Source organism: Schistocerca gregaria, chromosome 1, assembly GCF_023897955.1.
Source record: "Schistocerca gregaria isolate iqSchGreg1 chromosome 1, iqSchGreg1.2, whole genome shotgun sequence".
In the NCBI taxonomy this organism is placed as follows: Eukaryota; Metazoa; Arthropoda; class Insecta; order Orthoptera; family Acrididae; genus Schistocerca; species Schistocerca gregaria.
In genome coordinates this window covers 414508742-414515889 of record NC_064920.1, presented here as the reverse complement: position 1 = coordinate 414515889, position 7148 = coordinate 414508742, and the positions used below count along the sequence as shown (strand labels likewise).

The 7148-nt window shown below is 45.9% G+C and overlaps 1 protein-coding gene across 1 annotated transcript in view; it reads left to right on the top strand.

Moving 5' to 3' along the window:
- The first annotated feature begins 951 nt into the window (after nucleotides 1-951).
- Nucleotides 952-7148, top strand: part of LOC126350130 (kinase D-interacting substrate of 220 kDa) — a 372816-nt gene continuing 366619 nt past the window's right edge. Inside the window, exon 1 of the mRNA XM_050002494.1 lies at nucleotides 952-1062. The gene's annotated coding sequence lies outside the window, so the exon portion shown is untranslated. The remainder of the gene's footprint in view (nucleotides 1063-7148) is intronic.

Here is a 7148-nt window from a genome sequence, read left to right as displayed (position 1 = left end):
CATCTAACCAGTAAAATATTGTAATACACTACCTATGAAGTATGACTAAATAGAACCATTAATTTGCGCGCAGGACAACTGCAACGCCCGAATTGCTGTTCTTTTCGCGATGTAAAACTGAAGGTTGTATGTGTGCTACTCCAAGTGAAGGTAGGTGAAAGTCCGAAACGCATAATGGCATGATTTAAAAAAATCATAAAAAAGCGTTGGTTGCTGCACTTCTTAAAATAATGTCATTCACAGCCACAGAGCTCAACAACCACTAAAAAGGATAAGCCACTGTTAAAAGCTGTTTAATCGAGTAGATAAGTTTTTGCGGAGTGGCACATTGCAGGCGCACCAGCAGAGGACGACGTCGCCGTGTAGTCACCGGCCTCCGACGTAATGCTGAACGAAAATTGGCGAGGAGTTTATTAACACTGTTGTGTTGTGACGGAAGCAAGACTGGCTCCGTCCTCCCGCCACATTTTATACTTTTTGTGCTTCTTGGCCCGGGTGGTTTCATCCCCCTCCGCATTTGACACCGCTGACCTTTGTACGCCGTCGGCACGGGCACAGCGATCGGTAGTGGGAGGACGGGATTGGCGCGTGCGAGCTCGGTGCCGAAGCGCGGGCGCGAGGGGGGGGGGGGCGGGGAGGGGGGGGAGCAGGGGGAGTTTGATGGGGCGGGCGGAAGGTGGGGCGGGAGAGCGGCTAGCACCTTTGTGCCCCGCTCCAGCCTCGGTGCGCCGGATCGATGCTCGGCGCGGTTGCCAGGCGGACCAGCCTGTCGCTCTGCCACGTTGGCAGCACTGCCCGGAGCGCGCCCGACGATGCGGGGGCGTCGGGGCGGAGGAGGAGACACACACCGACGATGGCGCGGGGCGGGGAGGGGGGAGGGGGCGGGTAGGAAGATGGGGGGAGGGGTTGTGCCAGCGGCGCGGCGCGGCTCGGTGCAGCTCGGCCAGAACAAAGGCTGGCAGTGGCGCGCCAGGATGGCCCACGGCCCGCAGCCACAGACGGCGCCGACGCTGCTGCTGCTGCTGCTGCGGCCGCCGCTGCTACAGCTGATCCTTCCAACAGGTACCGTGCCGGCTGGCCGCCAGCGCCTCGCGCCTCGCGCCGACGCCACCGCTCGCTTCCACTCCCGCTGTCTGCCTCTTACCGCCTTCCAAAGTCAGTCTCTCTCTCTCTCTCTCTCTCTCTCTCTCTCTCTCTTACCGCAACATTTCTTTGTTCCACGGCTCAAGGTTATTTGCGATTCACAAGGGTTTCCCTCAGTGCTCAGTTCCCATAGCTTCACCACTCACCGCTACCACTGAATTGCGTGCTCTGTACCGCCACTGCCGGCTAGCCTACATCTAAGCTCTGAAGGTCACAATTACGTGTTAGGCACAGTGTACGTTTTATTGTACCATATTTTACAGTTTCCTCTCGTTCCTTCCACGAGTCCGAGATTGGGGAGCAAGAATTACTGTAATCGTGGTTACGAGCAGGCTATCACTGGTCTGAACTTCATCTTCGCAGTCTCTACGGGAATAATGCTTAGGAAACTGGAATACATTCGTAGTTTCCGTCCAGAAAACCAATTCTTTGTTTTGAAAAACAAGTTTCGCGAAATATATTTTTCATGTGAGCAATCTTCCGTTACAGTATGTCGCTAAGTATACAAACTTGCGTCAGTTCGAGCTGCTCTTCTTTATACATACTCGGTGAACACTCCTCTTAGCGTATTACACGGATCCCACTTACTTGAACAGTATTCCAGTACAGGCTGTGCCATTATTTGCTGATCTCTTCCGATGTATTCTAAAACTGAGCCAAATCCTTCTACTTACGTCACATCTATCTGAGCCTAAGTATTTGTACCATTTTATTTTCTTGCTCTGTGGTACAGCAAGATGTGGTTATATGGTCTGACTAAAAGACTAACGAGACTTGTTTAAATTAATTAGACGTTGCTACGCGTTTTTTTGCGATTCGTGGAGTAAACAGTTTTGCATCTCCTTTTGCATTCAGAACTAATTGCCGATTTTTGCACCACGCGGATACTTTCTCAAAGCCTTATTGGACACTACTACCGTCTTGGTTTTGGTTGACCAACTCCCACTAAAGCAACGCTGTTACATATTTAGAATTTGTGTGTAATTTCAATATACTTTTATCTTAGAGGGTAGTCGCCCCCCCTCCCCCCTTTACATTATTGTCTGAAGGTATGGCGTCGGTGTAAACTCAAACGACGTTGCGTTCGTGAGAGTTACACTGATGGACCGTTCTCCAAGATATTTCTCCTGAAGATGGAATTAAGACTACGAAACAATTCATAGTTAAAAGATTCATGGCACATCACGGAGAAATTTGTTCCCTCAATAGCTAAACGTAACCACAGTTACGGGTTTTATGAGTGATTGTACGTAAGATACTAGAGATACGTTTGATATAAACGTGGCTGCTTCGATTTCCTGTACGCTCTGCGACAGCATTCATGTCATTTATGATTCGTAACTGGGAATTGGGATAATGTAATTAACTCCACCGCTAAAGTTTCTCATCGAAAAAACTTTATACATGAGGGAAACAAGAACAGATGTAAGTAGAAAAACGTGTACGTCGCCCATTCGTGACATCTAGTAGCATCAGCAGATACTGTAGCGACCAACAGGTTACACCCAGCAGCAACAACTGGCCGTCTACCTGTTACAAATTTCAAAAATTGCTGAGTGGCTGATTCCACCAGCAGCAACACGCCGCTCAGGCTACTCAGATTACTTGACGCATTGCTGGCAGAGTTTGGAAGCGAATACTGTACGAAAAGCTGACCGCTAGGTGATGGCCAGGAAGTAGATGTTGGTCTCTCTACTCTTATCTGCGACCCAGAGCGATTTCCAAAGACTAGCTTCTAGTCCGGATTATTTTTTCACTTATTTCCAGAGAGATGAGTATCGTACCATAAAAAGATAGAACATTATTTGCAGTTCTTGTGAAGCACTTCACGGTAAGGTGATTCCACGGGAGCTGCTGCAGTTCCTCCTGCGTCAAAAATTAAACCTCGCAAAAGTATACAGAACTTCAATTTCAGTTTGTAATCGAAACCATAGTAAGTCTTCACTATAGCAACTGAAAAATGAGTTGTAATGTCGTCAGCGTCTTCGCAAGTGTGGCAGTCTGGTGGAAAGATACTGTAACCTAAATGCACCTTTTGAATTTTTGCCAGTCATACGGAGCACAGTGTTATCATGAATCGTTAGCATAACTGTATCACCGTCTGAATCGCTTGCCATTCCATTACTTGTGTGTGCTGTTTTCAGAAATTTAGATCCCTCACGGAATCGTTTTTCCTTTTCTTGCTGTTTCGTTACAATTACCCGCTGGTACTGCAAACGCAAGAAACGATTATGCATTGCCTTAGATTCTGTGGTTGCTTACGTAAGAACATAGTATATTCAAAATCTGCAAACAGTATTTGGAATGTTTCACACGAGACTTTCAGACAACAGAAATTCTTAGGAATTTTAGGAGGAGAACTAGTGGAATTTAGCAGAGACAGTTATTGTAAGCTTTTTCTTCGTTTTTTTAATAGTTTTTGCTGGTCTTGTAACATTCCGTTTGTGTCGTAGGAGCTTGTTTCTCCCCCATGAGCCCTTTACCACAGGTTTCAGATTTCCCAATAAATCAGGTCACTTTCTCACTGCTTCCCACGCCTCCCATAATTTTGGGTTGGTTGGTGTCATGTGGACGAAACAGACTTAGATATGTAACCTGCGGATCACTGTAACGTGCTGGCAAAGTGTACTTTCTTTTAAACTGTACCATGCATTGCCCGTTATTTCCGCTCCATTCCTGGATACAGCTTGGGAAGAATTGCTCACAGGTCTCTGTGCGAGCTTTTGGCAGAACTTCGTTCAGTATAAATAAGGGCAAGTTATGTCGTCACTGGACATTCATGGATTTCTCACCAAATGGCCGTTTTTAAAACGGGCTAAATAAATTTTCACTAAGCAATTGGTATCTTTTTCCTACCACTACATATTCTTCAGCAATCCTGCGATGTTTCACAAACAGTGAAATAGATCTCCTACCGTCGTATGTACACAGTTGATTTTAACTACTGGTCAAACTCCTTTTGGACTAATTAACATAAAAATTTCGTTCTTACGGCAGATATTTGTTGAACCGTTGTACACACATATTTCAGCAGTTTACATTCTGTTGCAAGCGGGTAGCTTTACTTTCGCCACGGCCTCTCTCCTACCTTCCAGACTTAGAGTAACAGATCATCTCTCCTGCATACCAAGCGGGAGTAACACTTCCATAACAAAGATGTTGTGATGAAAATGGCTTAGCAGCAGCAGTGTAAAGCTTTGAGGGCGACCGCCATTTTTTCACAACCACCTTTCTTCCAGAAGTGCTTGTCCCACTTGTTATGCAGGAGGTCTGTCAAGTTTGGAAGGTAGGAGAGGGGCTCTGGCGAAAGTAAAGCTTCCCGCTTGGGTCCTGACTGGATAGCTCGGTCGGTAAGAGCATTAACGGCGAAACACAAGGTTCTGGTTTCGAGTTGTGCGCCGGCACACACTTATAATCTGCGATCAAGTTTCAGAGCAGTAGTTCTTCACCCGTTTCCATATTTCTCTTGCAGTGTAAATACGACTCCAAAAGCAGCCTGTGACCACCGAAATACAGTGCCACAGCTCGCCCACAAAAGTCGTATATACAAACCGTCTAGTTCTTATTAATTTCAATAAACGCACCTAATGATGAAGCTGTAATTACACGAAATGCTCAATAATTGTTATTGGTTACAGTTGGTTGTATTTCCGACTGAATCTTTTTCGATTTTGCTGCACTGACGAACGTTGCCAAAAACACGAACCTGAACCGGAAATAGCAAACCGATGGAGCTAGCGCACTGGATTCGCACCCGACAGGATGGCGGTTCATCTGCGACGGGCCACAGACATTTAGGCTTTCCGTGGTTTCCCTAAATCGCTTAAGGAAAATTCCAGGATGGGCCCTCTGAAAAGGATATGGCCAGTCCCCTGCTGATCTTTCTCCAGTCCGAGCTTCTATTGCGTCGCTAGTCATGGCTGTCGAAGCGATGCTGAATCCTAATTTTACTTCTTCGCTGTAGGATGCGCAAGTGCTTATCTATATATATTTACTCCGCAAGTCATTATGTAGAGCGCGGGATATTGTAGATTTTCTGTCCAGTGCGCTTCGCATATTGCGTGACAGGACATTGGGGGGGGGGGGGGGGGGGGATGGGAGTGAGAGGAGGGAGAGACTACCGCCCATGTCCCTAAGCAGTCGCACGTATCTTTTTCTCGTGATCGTTACGCGAGTACGATAATGACAGCATAACTGTCGCACAGTGTTGTTCGAATACATGTTTTCCAAATTTACTCAAGAGCATACCGTGAAAACCACGTCGTCTTTATTCAAAGGTCCCCATTTAAGTTTCCCAAGCATTTCTGTTACACTCTTCACCAACGTGGCCCTGAATTCGTCCGACGTCTGTTGCCATGCCTACCTGATAATGAGTCCAACCGCTGGAGCACTAGAATAGGTCGCCCTAGCGTCTTGCGTGCTCTTTCCTTGACTGCTGCACGCCGTCTTTCCAATAATCATCCCAACAAATGTAGGTGTCCCGCAGTCTTCTCTAACACTGATTTTACGTCATCCCCGTCTTTCATATTGCTTCTTAGTGTTACTTCCACGCAGGATGTTCATCAGTGTTCAGCGGGCTAATGTGCTGCAGTCATGGACTGTGCGGCTGGTCCCGGCGGAGGTTCGAGTCCTCCCTCGGGCATGGGTGTGTGTGTTTTTCCTTAGGATAATTTAGGTTAAGTAGTGTGTAAGCTTATGGACTGATGACCTTAGCAGTCCCATAAGATTTCACACACATTTGAACTTTTTTTTTCATCAGTATTCTTGTAATCGAATACATCTACGTCTACGTGACTGGTCTGAAATTCACACTGAAGTGCCTAGTAGAGGGTTCATCGAACAACTTTCACCTCATCTACCGGTCCACTGTCAAGGAAAAGGAACACTAAAATATTTCCGTACGGCTCTGATTTTTCATATTTCGTTATAATCATTATTTCTCCCTATATGTATGTGGGCGTAGACAGAATATTTTCGCATTCGGAGGAGGAAGTTGGTGCTCGACAGTTTGTGAAAAGTTCTCGCCGCAACGAAAAACGCCCGTCTTTTAATAATTGTCACCCCAAATTCGCATTTCATATCCGTGGTACTCTCTCCCCAATTTCTCAGTAGCACAAAACGAGCTGCCCTTCTTTGGATTTTAACGATGTCTTCTGTCAGTTATATCTGGTAGGGATCCCATGCCGCACAGCGGTAGTGTGAAGACGGACGAGCGTATTGTAGACAGTCTCTTCAGTAGACCTGTTGCATCTTCTGCCAATAAAGCCACTCTCTGGTTCGCCTTCCGCGCAACATTATCTAAAAGATCGTTTCAGTTTAAGGTGTTCGTAATTGCGGTGCTTAGGATTCAGCTGAAATAACAATCTTTAGATTCGTGCGATTTATCGTGTAATCGAAATTTATCGACTTCCTGTTAGTACTTATGTGGGTATCTCGCACATATCATTATTTAGGGTCAACGGTCACTTTTCGCACCATACAGATATCTTGTCTTCACCATATTGCAACTGGTTTTATCTTCTGATGGCTTAACAGACGGTTAATGGCAGCATCCTCTCCAAACAATCTAAGAGCGCTGCTAAGATTGTCTCCTAAATCGTTTGTATAGATTAGGAACGGCATAGCGCCTATAACACATTCTTGGGCTACGTCAAATATCACTTCTGTTTTACTCGATGACTTTCCGTCAGTTACTACGAAATGTGAACTTCCTCAAAAGGAGATAACGAATCCAGTCGCATAACAGAGACGATACACCATAGGCAACCAGTTTGATTGTAAGTCGCTTGTGAGGAACGATGTCGAAAGCCTACTGAAAATTTAGAAATACGGAATGAGTTTGAGGACCACTGTCGACAAACTCATTACCTCACGAGAATAAAAGAGCTGGTTACGTTTCATACGATAAGTATTATCTCAATCCGTGGTGTGTGTCAAAAGGTAGTTTTCATCGAGGTAATTCATAATCTTCAGACACAGTATATGTTCCAAAATCGTACTGCAAA